Source organism: Periplaneta americana, chromosome 6 (genome assembly GCF_040183065.1).
Source record: "Periplaneta americana isolate PAMFEO1 chromosome 6, P.americana_PAMFEO1_priV1, whole genome shotgun sequence".
Classification (NCBI taxonomy): Eukaryota; Metazoa; Arthropoda; class Insecta; order Blattodea; family Blattidae; genus Periplaneta; species Periplaneta americana.
Window position 1 is genome coordinate 146,279,424 of NC_091122.1, and position 18,867 is coordinate 146,298,290.

Below are 18,867 nucleotides of genomic sequence, written 5' to 3' on the forward strand. Positions count from 1 at the left end.
TAGACCAAAGATTTTCAATTGTATTTGCGTCTGGGCTGTTACCTGGCCACGGAAGGACGTCTACATTATTTTCAGCCAGAAAATTAGTTACTGATCTGGCTTGGTGACAGGGTGCTCCATCCTGGATGAAGACACATTCACCATCAGGGAACCAGCCCCTTATTTGTGGAAAAATTCGGGTTTCTAGGACTTTTTTGTACTGATCCTGTCACATAGAGACCTACAGAATTATTTTGTGGCCAGTAATTCATAATAATAATGAAAACGTAAAAAATGTGGTGCTTAGTCTAATAATTTGCACACGTCTGTAAGGTGCTTAGGAAAATATTTGGGGCTAAGAGGGACGAAGTTACAGGATAATGAAGAAAGTTACACAACGCAGAACTGCATGCATTGTGTTCTTCATCTGACATAATTAGGAACATTAAATCCAGATGTTTGAAATGGACAGGACATGTAGCACGTATGAGCGAATCCAGAAGTGCACATAGATTGTTAGTTTGGAGGCCGAGACGTAGATGGGAGGATAATATTAAAATGGATTTGAAGGAGGTTGGATATGATGGTACAGACTGGATTAATCTTGCTCAGAACAGGGACCGATGGCGGGCTTATGTGAGGGCGGCAATGAACTTGCGGGTTCCTTAAAAGCCATAAGTACGTAAGTAAATAATAGACCTAGTAGTAGCAGTATTTACGCAACGACGCTTTCAACTGCAGGGGTTATTCTGCGTCGAAATTAAAAGTGAGCAAGAATTTGCCGACAAATTTTCCCTGCAGATGATGGTCATGCTAATAATGGAGATTATGGTCATGTTAGTAATGGAGATTATGGTCATGTTGGTAATGGAGATTATGGTCATGCTGGTAATGGAGATTGTTGTCATGCTGGTAATGGAGATTGTGGTCATGGTAAAGATGGAAATGGTCACAGTGGAGATGGAGATGATACGGACATATAGGTGATGATGAAGATAAATTATTTTGACGGAGGTAGGGATTTGTGTTAATAGTGAAAATGGAATTGAAGGGGGCAAAGTTGCAGACGGATGTTAGTGATGATGGAGTGTTGATCATGGTAGAGTTGATAATCATGATGGAGATGGTGACGGTAATATGAAAGTGATGGTGAGTGGTGGCGCTGGTGGTCCTGATAGACAAGAGCCAATTGGGGAGCATGGAAGAGGAAGATAGAGATAAGTGTAGATGGGCAGTTTGATATCATGATGGTGGTAACGGTGAGGTGGTAATGACGAGGCTCGGGATTATGGTAACGGAGACCTAGATGATGATAGTGATGATGATAATAATAATGATGATAATGAAGCTGATGTTAATGTTGGTGACGACATCTCATGAAGCAGATGAGGACAAGGACAATGAAGAAATTTATCTGCAAGCAGACTGAAATATTTACTTTAATGTTTTCACAAATTCTGTAATGTGTGGCACCTTACCTTGACATGTAAGTTATATACACGCTTTACTCGATACCACTTTCTGCAGTTCCATTTTCTCTAAACTCGTTTATTTATTCAGATTTATACAACGCACGGAGAACGGCGACATATATAAGTTTGTGCACCTCTGGCGTCCCATATTCCAAAGTGTCACGACAGAATACCCACCTAATTCTGTCTACTTCACTCAAGTCAAAGGCACATATCAGAAGAATACCTTCGCTGACGAAGGATCTTAATTTACAGGATGAAGGACCTTCATCTCACCAAATTATACTCTTATAATTTAATTATTCTAATACTGAATATAAACTGCTAGCGATTCAATTAACTTCCAACTTGTAATGCAGATAACTAAGTTGTTAAGATCTTGCAAGTGAATGTATGAAGCCACTCAGACTTCCTTAGGCAGTCCCATACAAGAAGCACTACCCGACATTAGCGAGGGAATTCGGTTGGACTTCCAACTGTTTTATTTTCCAATTCCATGTTAACTCAGAGGAGAAGTTTTATTAACTTATTTCTTTTTAATCGTTTTAACTTTCCTCTTCGAAATAGAAAGAGGTTTATATTATAAAACTTTCTGTACTGCAACAAAGTTTGGAAGCTATTCAAGTCGCAACTGTGAATCATTTTTATGGAGGTTCAGCGTTGCCATAACTTTCTTCATAATCGCTCATGCATTTCGACAACGTGACGTGAGGTTTCTGTATACCAGCATGCATGCAACTTGTATTATTCAAATGCAGTTACTTCACAGTAGACTGTGCTTGCCATTCTGTATATGTCAGCAACGACAAAACAGGTCGAGTAACATACGCATCTGTTTCTTTATTTCGTATATTTCATATTATTATCGATATCTTGAAACAGAATAATAAAATAAATGTTTATATTATTTGCAATGTACCAGATGACTGAACAATAAACCGATAAAATTGTATAGGTAGTAGTTTATTCGACGAGAAAACAAAAGCATAAGGTTTCGATATAATTTACATAAATAAGTTCTAAGATATTACATTAAATAAATATCTGGGATTCATCATGTTTGAGTTACAGCTGTAGTTACTGGACAGTGTTGCCAATTAAGCTTTTTTTTAAGCTATATCTAGCTTTTTTTTTAGTATGATATTATTATATATTTTCGTCATAGCACTTCTTTACATGTAATGGTAACTTCACATTTCTGTGTATCCGATACCACCATTAACATATTATTACAATAACACATTATTTGCAGAACACGTCTACACAAATACTCCCATTTATCTTTTTGTTACTTGGTCTAATTTCCCCTTCAGTATTTGTCCTACATTTCATTTGCTATTCTCTATTTGCTCATTAATCCTAATATATCTAATATTATATATTACTTTCAAACCCCCCTTTTTCCTCTAACTACTATTCACTAAAATCTAAATTTCACATTTTCCCTATAGGCCTATTGAATTATTTGTCCCATTTGTTCTTTGACCTTTTATCCTATCTTTCTCTTATATTCATTTACTGTTCCAACGTTCAAATGTTAGTACTAATTTTATGCTGTCACTTGTTCACTTCTCTTAACCCTTTTTTCACTATTTCACTCATTCCTATTTGCGCTCACTTTCACTTTCTCACTATTCCACTTACACCTAATCCTTTCTCACTATTCTAACTTCCTATAAATACTGATATTTTTATCTCTACACATCTGATTATACACATCCTCTCTCCCCTATACTTCTCGATCTTTTCCAGTTTCACTTTACTTGCACTTTTTGATCACATCCCCACATTTTTTAATCATATCTAATACCTCTGCTATATCCTCAGCTGTCGCAGGTCCTGACCTTTCTTTACTGTTCGTCTCTGCCTTATTTCTATCTCTGTCTTTCTTTCTATTTCTTCTTCTATTCCTCTTTTATCCCCCCCCCCACCTTTTCACTTTCACATATTAGATTTCCACTTACACTCGCACCCTTATTCTTTTCACTACTTTCTTCCCTATCACTTCCTGATTCTTGGTTACTCTTTTTATCTCCACTCGTCTTTTGTATCTGGCTTTTTTTAAGCTATATCTAGCTTTTTTTATGTTTAGCTTAGCGGCAAAAAAAAATTCCATCCCGCTTAGCGGGGAATCTAGCTTATTTCCTTCGCTTAGCAGGCGGGAAGCTTAGTTGGTTTAATCCAATTTTAGATAAATTTATTTAATATTGTATAAATATGAATCTCAAACCATTCATGGTAAGCAAGTAATAATATATTGTATGCAGAGACGAGTTGATGCATTTTCATTATGGATCTGCTTATCATCCTTCCCTCCCAATTCTTTCCTTTCTTGCTGAGGTGACGTGACTCACGTGATCCATATAATAATTATGGAAACATTGGAAACTCAAAACAAATTTATTTAAAGATTACATTATTGCCAATATATAATATTAACAAATGTGTGTATTTTTTTACCTTTTATTTCTGTAGACTATATTCATGTTTTTATTGAATATCACTGGCTTCTGTCTGATTGTTAATTTATATCAAATGCGTTTTTTCTCTCTTTTTCTCTTTTTTCTTTTTTTGGTCTTGTGTGTTATTTATTGGCTTGGATTAAGTTACTTACTGTATTTAGTAAACTGTCCTTGTAAATTTTATGTTATATTAATGGCTAAGACCACACCGTACACGAGCCTGGCTCTTACGGTAGTGGCTAGAAACATTTTTGTTTTATAATTTTAATTTGTACTCACTAGCTAGCTAGCTAGTTAAATAAATAAAAAAAAGTAAATAGATGTGATATGTGAAGTAGGGACCTGGCTGCATACAAGAAGGGATAAGTGACGACTCACCGATTACTTCACATTCATCTAATAACAGAGATATTGCCGCCACTGCAAGTACTTCTTCATTGCTACTGAACATTGAGAATTCAGACATTGACCCTGATGATCCTGAGGAAATCCCTATTTAAATGAGTGATTTTCAGTTAATCTTTTCAACCATTTCGGCCTACACATTTCCCATCTCCAAGACATCGGGCTACAAATCTTAAGATTTGTACACAACCATTTATATTCATAAAAATTAAAATGTAATAACTTCTTGAAAGTGATAGCTGCCCATTCAAAGTTATATAAACAGAACAAAAACAGTTATTATATTAATACATTAAATTTATATTAGCATACATAAATTAAAATATTATCTTGTTTGGATCGATCAGTAGGCTGTATCTCCATGGTAACGGGCAGCTATAAATTTTTGTTATCTCTCTCTCTGGTGACAAAACCAACGCACTTAACAAACTGTATAGCAAAAGAGCCTATACTATAGAACACAAGAAGTTACTTCTAGTTGTCATTTAATATTATTTTTTAAGTGCTGTTGTTTCAATATTTGAATTTTGCAGATGAAATTATATGACTTGGATATTTTAGAGGGCGGATCTTAAATAAAGATTCTAACACGTCTGCATTGTACAGGGACATCATTTTATTTTTACTTCAATTTTTATTGTACCTGAGTTTTTTAATGTACTTCAATCCTACCTCTTCTAATGATGTTCCAACTGTCCTCCACACAGAATCAAGGCCTTATATAGTAAACAGCATTGAGTAACTGAGTATAGTACGTTCCAGAAAAAACTTCGCGTTTCCCAGTGACGAAAGAGCTATCAATATTGAATCACATTTTCGCACAGGTACTGTCCGTTTGCATACGTCGCATCCCGATTTCCCCCACCTGCTTCTGCTCGCCCCTCTGTAAGAGCTGGGCTGCCTTGGCTCTTTTCTGAAAACATTAATTTCTGTTAGGAATTGGACGTTTACGTAATATTATACAACTGTTTAAAATAACTTAAATAAGAGGGCCTCGTTAAGTAATTAACTGTGACGTGATTTCCCCCCTTTCTACGATCCTGCGGTATAACCACTTGGACGGATAGTAGATAGCATGTCTGAATAATTTTATCTGTGCGGGTCAGGCAGAAGTGAAGATTGAATTTACAGTACGTAAGGTACTCTTTTATAGAGTAGGTACAGAATTATTACTGGCAATTTGAATTAGATGCAATAGTCTATAGTGCGATAATATGCAAAAAAAGAACTGAAGCCTGTATCGAAATGAACGGCCACAATTTTAAAAAATGTGTTTAAATATCCATATTATGATTATTTTTTCAATTTAACTTGATTCTCTATATTGTACGCTAATGTGCTGTAGACAGTATAATATACACTGCATTATGAATAAGTTCGCATGGATAACTCAGTTCGTGAGAAAAAAAAAACATTTATTCTTAATACAGTATTGCATTTTGATTAAACAAAAACCTAATGAAAATTATCGAACTCAAAATCGCGATATTTCCTAGTTTACGTAAATGGATGAACTACTTTTCTTCCCTCCTATACCTAGTAAAGTGATTTGTTTTTGTTTTACGCCAGTATCATCGAACTACAGTCGTGGAAGGGGTAGCAAACGGTGTTTCCGGTTCTCTAAAGGTATAGCCAGGTTAATATTAAAAATGTTAGTAAAAAATAAAATGATGTCCCTGTATAAAAAGTGCCTGTTGATTAAATTTCGTAACTAACAAAAATGAATACATAGGCTGTGTATGAATTTAGAACATACTGAAGTCTCGCGGTCTACTATTTAAGAACCGCCACCTCACATGTCTGATTTCACATAGTCATTACGTGCAATGTAGATGGTACAAACAAGACAGTTCAAGTGTCGTCAATGCACATGTACAAGAATTATTCCAGTATTAACCGAACTGGGGAAAAGAACATAAAACCTCGTACGTCAAACCGGCTCTAGAGGGGGTAATGAACCCTTACAGTCCTCAAATATGTAAGGCATGCTGTCGGCAAGCTGCCGCCTTCGACTCATTGGATAGGTAAGGCATTCAAAATCAGACATACAGAGCTGTCAGTACAATGAAATGACGACTGTCATCAGAACTAACACAATACTACTATTTTATAACCCCTTTCACAGAATGGCAATAAGCCAAAGTTTATTATATTAGAATTCTCAGAACGCACAATTTTACACTTATTGCCGGCTGCACAGGGTATTACGAGCTCTTCGGAGAACAAACGAATCACAATCTTATGAAATTCTGTACGGTGTATGCATAAAGCAATCCAGAGCATAACCGTCACACAATACTATATGTCTACTTCATTAATTCATTCATAGTGTTCTGCCCAAGGGCAGGTATTTCACTGCAAACCCAGCATTCTCCAGTCTTTCCCATTTACTGCCTTTCTCTTAGTCTCCGCATATGATCCATATATCTTAAAGTTCTTAACGAAGTGAAGAGAAGCGACTATTGTCGGACCATCGGATCTATGCCCTTTCAGCGCTGTCGTCGTTCTTGGAAAAGTTAACGCCTCTACTCACCCCATTCCACCAGTTTCTCTCCCACTACGTCAAACAGCAGGCCACGAACCTTTCCGAATAGGGATGTTGCCAAACTTCCGTCAAACAGTGTCATGTCTCTTGAATATTGCTTATAATACTGTAAGGTTAATTGTTACTTATTCATAATTTAATTTAAGTAGGTCTAATGATGCTGATTGACTTATGCAAAATGCTATTACTTGCTTAATAATATTTCTTTCACCACTCCGTGCTACAATATTCATGTTGAGTTGACAACACTGGACTGCAAGTGCAAATAAACTGTGCCGCAAGAAGGCTCAAAATTGTGAGTAGTGGGGGAGAGAAAGAGAGAGGGATAGAAAAGAGAGAAAAAGGGGAGAAATGAATTGCCGAGACTGAAAAGGAATTAAGGTTCAGTTCGCATATCTTACGGGGGCACAGATCCGATGGTCGGACTATAGAAGCATTTGAAATGTGGATATTGACAGAAGAATGGAGCGTATGAAATGGACTGACAGAATAAGAAACGAAGCTGCGTTGGAAAGAGTGGGTGAAGAAAGAATGATGCTGAAACTGATCAGAAAGAGGAAAAGGAAAAGAGAGCCACCGGCGTGGCTCAGTCGGTTAAGGCGTTTGCCTGCCGGTCTGAAGTTGCGCTCAGTCGCGGGTTCGATTCCCGCTTGGGCTGATTACCTGGTTGGGTTTTTTCCGAGGTTTTCCACAACCGTAAGGTGAATGTCAGGTAATCTATGGCGAATCCTCGACCTCTTCCCGCCAAATACCATCTCGCTATCACCAATCTCATCGACGCTAAACAACCTAGCAGTTGATACAGCGTCGTTAAATAACCATCTTAAAAAAAAGGGGAAAAGGAATTGGCTGAGCCACTGGTTGAGGAGAAACTGTCTTCTGAAGGAGAAGAATTGGTGGCAGAAGAAGATATCAGATGAACATCCTAAAAGACACAAAAACCAGAGTTTATGAAAATAGCCTATATGAGAAATATAGATTTTCATTAGAATAACACTTAGGCGATTTAAACTTCAGACTTTTCTGTACTAAGTAATCAACAAAACATACTATTGCAAACCACAAATAGCAAAACTGAAAATCAAAGCCACAAATTGCTTAGTTCTCAAGGCCTTTTATTTTCTACTCACATTCACAATATGTACATATATCTAAGGGAAGGGGGAGGGAAATTTCTCGCACTATAAATACAAATTATAGCCATATTTAAATAATTCATAAAAATTATAAATCCATGCCATTATATACTTGAGATATTAATCTACAACTCCCTAAAATCAGTCCACATCTGTGAAGTAACGGTTAGCGCGCCTAGCCGCGAAACCAGGTGGCCCGGGTTTGATTCCCGGTCGGGGAAAGTTAGCTGGTTGAAGTTTTTCCGAGATTTTCCCTCAATCCAATATGAGCAAATGCTGGGTAACTTTCGCTGTTGGACCTCGGACTCATTTCACCGGCATTATCACCTTCATCTCATTCAGACGCTAAATAACCTAAACTGTTGATAAAGCGTCGTAAAATAACCCATTAAAAAACTACCTAAAATTTCGCTTCTTCAGTTCAACAATTACATATATTACACAAATAGAACCACTACTGCGGGCAATTTCTGCCCCTCCTTAGAAGTGCTAGGGTTTTAAGACTCCGAAATGTAATAATAGAAAATTTAGTTACAAGGATTAGACAATGCATCTTAGAAGGATTAAAGACTGTTAAAGGTGCCAAAGGAAATATCGAATGCCAAGAATGGTATCCAAAAGGAGTGGTGGCATGGTTTTTATGTTTAAAAACTATACCGACCAACAATATTAACTTTTAGTGCATACAAATCCGGGGTCTATTCGAAAGCAATTATTTTGTAACAGTTTTTTTTGGACATCTTACCGACCGGTTGGCGACCTACCGTCCAAATACGAAGACATAGTTCTACGTCAAAATCTGACCAGGTTGTCATATCACTCCATGAGGGATTCGGCCTATATCTGACGTCCATGCGCGGCATCCAACCACAAGTCCCACCCGCTAATATCTACACCACGCGTGGTGCTTGCTTGTTATTCTAAAATCTTCATGACAAGACAATCTCTGCGAAAATATGGATTCCTAACTCCAACAACAATCTTTCACGTCTCGCTTCCCGCGTCGCTTATAATGTCCTTACTGATTTAAAGTCATCCATGCACTTGCACTGGTAGACTAAGGCCCGGTTTCTTCAACCTTTCTTAAATTATAACAGTGTGTTATACCATTTTAACTGTAAATTTAACAGTTGAAGCATTTCTTCAAACCTATGTTAATTTAACTGCCCAATTCCATGCAGTTAAATCATTTAACTCTTTGTTAGCATAGAAGTATCCAATATGGCTAGTGCGTCAGATGCTGAGCTTATATATCTGTATTATTTAGAAAATGACATCCCTGAATACATAAACAGAGGGGATGATTTTTGTGATTTGACAGACCAGAAGTTCATACAAAGGTATTGGCTATTTTCTGCCAAGCCTCACTCTTCGCTTTCAACTTAGATCCGTTTGTTCTCATTAATTGGTTTATACTGGAAATAATTTCCAGCAGAAGGTTTCTTTCGAACGAAGAGAAATTAGTCCCACGATTTCTTTTTGTTCCAGTGTTTTCCATTTCATAACAGCAAAACCAATACGCCGCTCCACGCTATTGTGATACAGACGAGGAAAGAAGCAGAAATCAAACCTGAGAGAATAGAAAGACTTCCATCCTCTCTGAATCAAACAACGGAAACAAGCGAGAATCGCAATTGTTAGAGTTCAGGAAATAGAAGTGAGCCTATACTTGGTTATAGGTTATGGTTAAACTCTAGAATCTCTGGTCCTAACAGAGAGTTAACAAACAGAATGTTAAAATGTGAAATGTAAAGTTGAAGAAACGCAATATTTTTAACAGCAATTCATACTTTTAACTTACAGTTAATTAACGCTATGTTAGGTGCATTTTAACAAAGGTTTAAGAAACTGGGCTTAAAGAAAGGTAAATTGCACACGAGGTACAATTCTGACTGCTGTTACTTAAGACGTTGTTCGTGTTCAAATGCGCTTACACGCTGAACACATCTCATTATTGCGCAGACACGTAATCAGGGTCAATAAATTAAAGTACTTGGTGTTAAGATCAATTTCTCATCGTGTTGTTACCACACGCGTGTCCGCAGGCTCCTGTTGCTCCTATCTGTAACGTGTAACAGATGTTAACGCATAATGTGAAATTTGATTACCCTCAGTGTTTGCTTGTCAGGCCGTAATAACTCATACACATGCAATAAACATGAATATTCTGCTCACTTGTACTCCTCTGTACATGCGAATTATCTTGAAAACTTTCTATACAATCACTCATTTCCAATTCTATATCGACGCGTAATTATATTCGCCATAAACTTCACTGCTACGGATATTTCAATTGACGAAGATAAATAACTTCAGATATCCTAATGTTTTTTTGCTACACGCTCTGTCGTTAAACTGATGATTTCCTCGTTACTTCTTTATCTGTGATGAGAATTCTTATTAATGAAGATAAATGACGGTAGAACCATTTTTTCTTCGATCGCCATTTTCTAAACATACAATGCCTCGGGGCTCCCAGCTTATAATGCCCAGTTTAAATTAACTTCCCCTTCGCAATTGGAAGGTCACGGAGTATGAAGATAACACCTACGGCTCAAATATTTATAGATTTACAATAGTGGGGAAAGGAAGTGTCTTCCTTGCTTCCACTGTATATAGTCCATACTACAGAACGCCCATATGATAAAACCTCCATAAGGTCAAAATGTCCATATTGTCAAAATGTCCATACTGTGAAAATGTCCATGTACTAAATGTCCATACGACAGAAAGGCCATATGATAAAACATTCGTAAGGTGAAAATGTCCATAGTGTCAAACGTCCATAATGTCCAAGTTCAAAGGAAAATTCTGCTTGACTAGAACACAATAAATTTTATTCCATAACTCGTACAAATAAGTTATTAATCATCGGGAACCGGAGCCCCACTTTTAAGATGGTAACCAACACTTTTAAGGTAGCTATATGAGAATTTCTCCATTTTCTTTGCACCTGTTGTAGTTTCTCATAATCTGGAGAATTTTTCTTTGATTCGTCAAATACGTTTTATTCATCGGCTCTTTAATTTGTGTATGCCCCACTCTTTCTTGCAATATTTGTCTCCAAATTTCATTTCCTTCGCGCTTTAGGCACTGTATAAATCGCCAAATGGATGGATGATGTACAGCCAACGCTCTTCCTCTTGCCTTAACACGGTTCAAGATGCACTCTACTTCTATACCTACTTCATCGGCACTATGTAAATGCTTATCTGTGCCATCCCGCAAAACCCGAATGTTATCCACGTTGCTGTTAGTTATCATTGCAGCATTACAAATTTCCTTTCCCTGCATCGCCAATATATTTTTGTCCTCTCTCTGTTAAAGTCATGACGTTGGTATAGGTACCCACGAAAAGAAAGAAGTGGCTTACTCTTCTGTTATGGCACCAACTGAGGATTTCGTTCCAGCTTAAAAAATTTCAGTTCTGGTTAGTTCTGTACTTGGAAATTTTTTACATAGGTTACTATAACTACCATGAACAATGGATATAGTGTACATTATAGAGCTATGGACATTATGACTCTGGACATCAGAGTGAAGTGACTTTATAGAACTATGGGCATTTTTACTCTGGACGATTTAACATGGACATTGTCAACGTGGAAATTAGTCCATAAGCATTTTGACGTATGGACATTGTAATCCTGGACGTTATGTCTGGTAACCTCTTCCTTTCTTTCGCTTAGAATTTAGGGCTTAGGCCTCCAGGTCTGTCATAACGGGGCTCCTTTTCCTCCTCCTATTCTTACATATAGATCATTGATGAGAAGGGACCATATTTTTTGGCAATAGCAATATGTGCAAAATTTTCCACAATTACTTTCGTTATTACTAGTGTTGTGGGATTTAATCGATTAATCGATCAATTTCTGTTGTAAGATTAATCGATCAAACATATTTAATAGAATAATGAGTCAATTAAAATTAATCGGTTGTAGTTGATATTATTATTTTCTTATTACAAATTCATACTAAAAATTCCGACAATATTCCTCTCTCGGAAATTGCTTACTTAAAGGCACAATAGTACTGTTATTTTCTAACTGCAAAGCAGAGAGCGTAGGGAAAATCTTTGCTGAAACACTTCACAAAGAGATGGAGATATGAGGACAGTGACCTAGTCTACCTCTATTGAAAATTGAAACACCTTGAGAAATCCTTATCGAGTTTTATTGTTTTCCAAGAAAACTTCCACCTTATTGTCAGCTCATCTTCCTAGCATACGAAATACATACTTTTCTGGGATTCGTTCCCCTCATCCCTTATAAAATAGCCATATCTACACTGTGTGCAAGTGAGAGCGTAACTATCTTATCTTTCTAAAATCTGGTAATTCGATTACAATAGGGGCCAGTCTTCTGTTTCGACCGCTTTACTTTTGCAGTAGTTTCTGTACTGAGTTTGTATATGAAAGTTGTGTGTTTAGTTTGATAAAGAAAAAAATCAGTTTTCTATGGTCTGTAAAAGTGTAAACTCCATTATGTCATATGAGAATTTGAGAGGTAAACTCGGTGAGACGTTTGTATTTAAATTGAACGATCGTGAAGAAGTGCTTGACAGAAAAAAAGTTTTTTTTTTGTGTTCAGTGATGCAGGAAACATTGTTACTAAACGTAGAGCGGCGCTTAATTCGGATCATGTGAATGCACTCACATGTTTAAAATCATGGATGAAGCAGTATTAATTAGGTGGCTTCATACTTTTTTGTTATTTATGATTGTCGCAAAAATTCCCGGAGAAATTTACAATAAATTATAAGCCTCATAATAAATATGTTAGTAAGTAATTAAAATAGTTGTTTTGTAATATAACGATACAATACATACAGATATACAACATTTAGTGCCTATGCTTATCACCAAACACAAGTTAAATTTAACAATAAGAGGCGTTCTGAAGTCAACATGATTAACTCCACTTTTGGTTATTTCAGAGTTTCTAAGTTGGCAATGTATTAAATTGACCATATTTTCAGTGGTCAATGTGATTAACTCCATAGCTCAGTAAAAAGCCCATAGACTGCAGTATTCTTCTTGACTACATCATAGAATTAATTGTATGTATTTAACTTTAACCTTGAATATCTCAAAATCTTTATAATTTCATCAACAAAACCACCAATATCGCGCTCAAATTTTCTAATGTTAAGCTTCACAGCCAGACCACCAGGAGCGCACTATTTGTTCTCTGCTTCCCTGTCGTAATATGCGCCGTGCACTTCTATTATTTTGTTGTTCTGTGCCTGTATCTATTTACGTAAAAAGAATGCTTCTCATTTGGCTTATGGTCTTCCAAACATGAGTGATTAATATTGTTGTCACTACACATCATCAAATTTTAATAAGGTTTATGTTCTTGCTCTCTCACTTCAAGATATTGAACGATATTCAAAGTCATTGCTAAGATTTTCGAAAACAAAAACAAATTTCAACTGTTCGTAATTAACGTCAGGCCCTTTCAGTCCAAGTAGTCACTAAGCAACGCAACAACTAGACGTCTCTCGATGTGAAGCTGAAGAAATGTTTCTGGTAAAGGTACATATATAATTTTAAACATATTACAAATCAATATATTATTCAGTTTCAAGGTTAATCTGCTCACAATAAACAGAAATAATTAGACTAAAATCATTCTGCGTTTAGTCCTTAAAATTTTAAATACGGTATATAAATTCTGTCTCAAGCCCCACGATTTATTTCTTAATAACGAATTTTTAAAATAGAACTAATATTCTAACATTAAATATGTATTTACAACAGTGCTAAAATTTTATTAGATGTCCCAATAATAAACATCGATTTTATTGAAAAAATTAATGTTGACATGAAAAAGTAATTTTATATTTAATGTTGCGAGATATAAATATCTGCACTGCAGAAATCCTAAAAATGTTAATGCCCTCGAAGACAGCTTTTATACCTCTGCAAATTATTCATAGTCTTAGCCCCTTCTTCGCGGCACGATGGCCATAATACTGCATAACTACTGCTTTCGACGACATGAATCTAAAAGACAATTCCGTACACACACGCAAGAGCATTTCGAAGCTTCCTCAACACATAAAAAAAGACAGTCGATATGGTGAAACGATATTCCGGAGAAACAACACACGAACTGCAGTGGATTATCTAAAGTCCAAGAATTTCAAACCTAGCAAAGGACGACAATCACCCAAGATTTCCATTCGTTTTCATATGATACCAAACAGTTCTACGTCTCTCACATTCAAAACTGCCTCTAATTCATAATGACTTCCTTAATTTTATGAACTGTTATGTTATGAACTATTCTTCACCTTACATAATTAGGAACATTAAATCCAGACGTTTGAGATGGGCAGGGCATGTATCACGTATGGCCGAATCCAGAAATGCATATAGTGTGTTAGTTGGGAGGCCGATGGGAAAAAGACCTTTGGGGAGGCCGAGACGTAGATGGGAAGATAATATTAAAATGGATTTAAGGGAGGTGGGATATGATGATAGAGACTGGATTAATCTTGCTCAGGAAAGGGACCAATGGCGGGCTTATGTGATGGCGACAATGAACCTCCGGGTTCCTTCAAAGCCAGTAAGTAAGTAAGTTATGTTATGAACGAAAACATTAAGTAGGCCTACGTGCGATTTGCTTCCAAGAGCATTAATTCAATATTCCCAGTAGTTCTTAACATAATTGTGAGGCTGTGGTCAGGCGTGGGTTCGAATCTCTCTTGGGGCGATTTTTTTCCGAAGTTCTTCCAAACTGTAAGGAGGATGTTACGTAAGCTTATGATGAATCTTCGGCCTTATCTCGGCAAATACCATCTCGCTATCACCGATTTCGCTGAGTTCGAGGTATAAGAATAATTATATCAAATAATAAACGATACTAAGATATAATATATCTTAGTGTCGTTTATATGGATCATATGCGGAGACTTTGAGGAAGGCAGAACATATGAAAGATTGGAGAATGCTGGGTTTGCAGTGAAAGACCTACTCTTGAGCAGAACACTATGAATGAATGAGCAAAAATCACGATCCTACTCTCAATAGCTACCGAATAAGAGGGTGTTATAACTTTTTTTTGGGGGGGGGGACATTTTTTTCCGAGGAAGTTGAAATTTTTTACCAAAATGCACGCTCTATTTCAACGTGCTCATAGTACATTACAGTTTGTATATTTTAACATTTTAACTTGTATAATAGTTTACACATGTATAATATTGTTATTTTATCTATATGTTTTAAACTTATATTAATTCATGACGTATGCATGCACCTTGTTTTATAGCGGTTCATATTGCAATTGCTTATACATACATGTTCCCATATAGATAAGCATACACGGACCCTTATATTTGATTTATTAAGATTATAGCTTATCGGACATCCACTAAGGCCTTTAAACATGGTATTATGTTTGATACATACAACATTAGCTCTGAAAACCTGCAGGGTTATTTTACTTCCACTCTGTAGGCTTATAGATATATTTGTAGGGTGGAGATAGAGATTTTTTTATAACCGTAAGATGAAATTTCTTGAAGTGAAAGAACTTGCTATGCTTCTCTGTATTTTGTGGATGTCAGAAAACTAGTACTATTATAACTTTTGTTCACCCCTCATTCTAATGAAGTTGACGCTACGTACATTTCCGAAACGGCAATAATATAACTTCGTATTATTGCGGTTCAAGCAATTGAATTTTAATTACCGGCGGTTATTCAAATTTTCAGTAATTTTTAGCGTGGTTGTAAATTTACATTTCGCAAACAATTAATTTATATGTGGGTAGTTAAAATGCAAATAACTGCACACGATATTACAGAGTGGCATGAAAAAAACTCTGTAAACATATTCCTCTGTGCAAGAGCATACATTTTATTACCTAAACATCACAAAGCATGTATCAACATGAAGATCAAGAACGCGATATTAATACTGGAACCTGAGCTATTAAATTCTCCTGTCGTAAATTTTATTACATTGGGTTTTCCGAAGCACCACGACAAAGAAAGGTTTCGATGAAAACACGATTCCTAAACAAATCTGGAAACAATCGTGCAGTAAAATTTGTCCCTTAAAAGGTCCGTGAAAACACATGAGGCGTGGGATACTTGCCACAGAGACGTTAGTAGTTAACAGCGTACCTACTGTAAAGGCTACTCAGTAGTTTGCTCATCATTGCTGGCCAAAGAACCTGCTGATACCAGCTAGACAGGAAGTCAAGTGAATTGTAGAGAAAACAAAATTATTAGACTTATAAATCAAAATAATATATATTTTTTAATTATGGTTTATTTAACGACGCTCGCAACTGCAGAGATATCAGCGTCGCCGGTGGCAAGAATTTTGTCCTGGCAGGAGTTCTTTTACATGCCAGTAAATCTACTGACATGAGCCTGTCGCATTTAAGCACACTTAAATGTCATCGACCTGGGCCGGGATCAAACCCGCAATCCCGAGCACAGAAGGTCTGCGCTATACCAACTAGGCTACCGAGGCCGATAAAATTATATATATATATATATATATATATATATATATATATAAGTAGATTATTTTACGACGCTTTATCAACAGCTTAGGTTATTTAGCGTCTGAATGAGATGAAGAAGATAATGCCGGTAAAATGAGTCCAGGGTGCAACACCGAAAGTTACCAAGCATTTGCTAATATTGGGTTGAGGGAAAACCCCGGAAAAACCTCAACCAGATAACTTGCCCCGACCGGGAATCAAACCCGGGCCACCTGGTTTCGCGGCTAGACGTGCTAACCGTTACTCCACAGGCGTGGACTATATATTATTTATTCGCTCGTTTGCATACTCTCTCTCGCTATCATAATATTAATACTCGATCACAACGCGATAACACGCTAGAAATTCCACTTCACACATCATCTCTGTATTCCTCATCTTTCACTGTTGCTACCTCTCGTCACTGGAATTCTCTGCCGCCTGAAGTCAAGGGCTGCCGAACACTGAAATCTTTCAAATCCAAGTTAGAAAATTATCTTATGACGAGTTGCCAAACTAACTTACTATTATGACAAGTGTTGTATTGCATGTTTCCACGTATTCACATTTTTTTATGTTCTAGTGATATTTAACTTCTTTTATATTTTTGTTTTCATATTTTCCGATAATGGTATATCTATAATGTGATAAGTTGAGCTATATATAATCATAATTTTCCTTACTGTGTGTACTTAAAAATATTGTACTCATTGTATGCTTTGTACTGCACTATTGTATTACTACTATTAGTATTATTATTGCTATTAGGCCTGTTATTATTATTTTATTTATTATTATTATTATTATTATTATTATCATTATTATTATCATTACTATTCTTATTTATTTATTATTATTATTATTATTTTTATTATTATTATTATCAATAATTGTCTTATTTTTTTATACTTTGTAGGCCTCATTTATTTTTGACCTGCTGTTCACATTTTATTATGCTTTTTTCTTTCTTTCTGTATGTTATATATTATGTCTGATTTCTTCTTACTTGTTGTTTACATTTTATTATTATTATCTTATTCAGTTTTGTGTGTACTTTGTAAATTTGTAGTGTTTCTATAACGCAGTTTTTACTCCTGGTTGAGTGTTAGAGAAGGCCGTATGGCCTTAACTCTGCCAGGTTAAATAAATCATTATTATTATTATTATTATTATTATTATTATTATTATTATTATTATTATTATTATTATTATTATATGTATATATATAGGGTGTTAAAAAGTATCCAACAATCATGGGTCCTACAACACATACTTTCTGAGATCTGAACACTTGTTCATAGGAGGTGCTCAATGTGACGTCCATTCATGGCAATGCATTCCTCTGCCTTTCGGCGTAAGGAATCACCCACTCTTTAAAATTGACCTGGTTATTCCTGTATTGCTGACATGCATTGAAGACGCGATTCTGTAGTGTCTGCACATTGTTGATTGGAGTGGCGTAGAACAATTCCTTCATGTGTCCCCATAACTAAAAGTCTACGGGATTTAGGTTTGGGGAACGAACAGGCCAAGGTGTGAAGCTTCCCCGACCAATCCCGCGATCCTGAAATGTCAGCGTCAGGTGTTCACGCACATTGCGGAAAAAAATATGCTGGTGTGCCATCGTGCATGAACCACATCTGCAGTCTTTGCTGACATGGCACATACTCCAGCAAGGTAGGAAATACGTTAATAAGAAAGTCCTGATAACGATCCCCAGTTAATCTCTGTGGTAGCACGTATGGCCCTATTAATCTATCACCAAGAACGCCTGCCCGTAAGTTTATTGAGAATCGGTGCTGATGCCTTGTTTCTTCAACTGCATGGGGATTTTCATCAGCCCACATATATATTGATTACGAAAATTCACAACACCATCTCTGCTGAACCAATTCATATCCGCAACCAAACTTTTGTTTTCAGTATTCCTTGCGACGTATCAGTAATCCATGCCAGAGGTGTCAACTACGGTATGATTATCTCGTAGTCTGCTGTATTGTAGGGTAGAAAAATGCATTGCTGTAAATGAACGTTACATTGAGGACCTCCTATGAACAAATGTTCAGATCTCAGAAAGTGAGTGTTGTAGGACCCATGTTCATTAGACATTATTTTCTTGTTTTGATGCATACTAACACCTCCAAAAATATTGGATACTTTTTAACACTCTGTATAAAACTCCGAAGGTAAGAGCGAAAAATATGGCAGGAATCGAATCCGATAATTGAAGACCTCACCGGGATAAGGATGTAACCAACAAAACTATAATTGACCTTTCAGGAGTAAGGAAAATAATTTCAGGAGCATATTTCATTAGACCTATACAGGCTGGAAGTGAAATAACCCTGAAGATTTTCGGAGCGAATA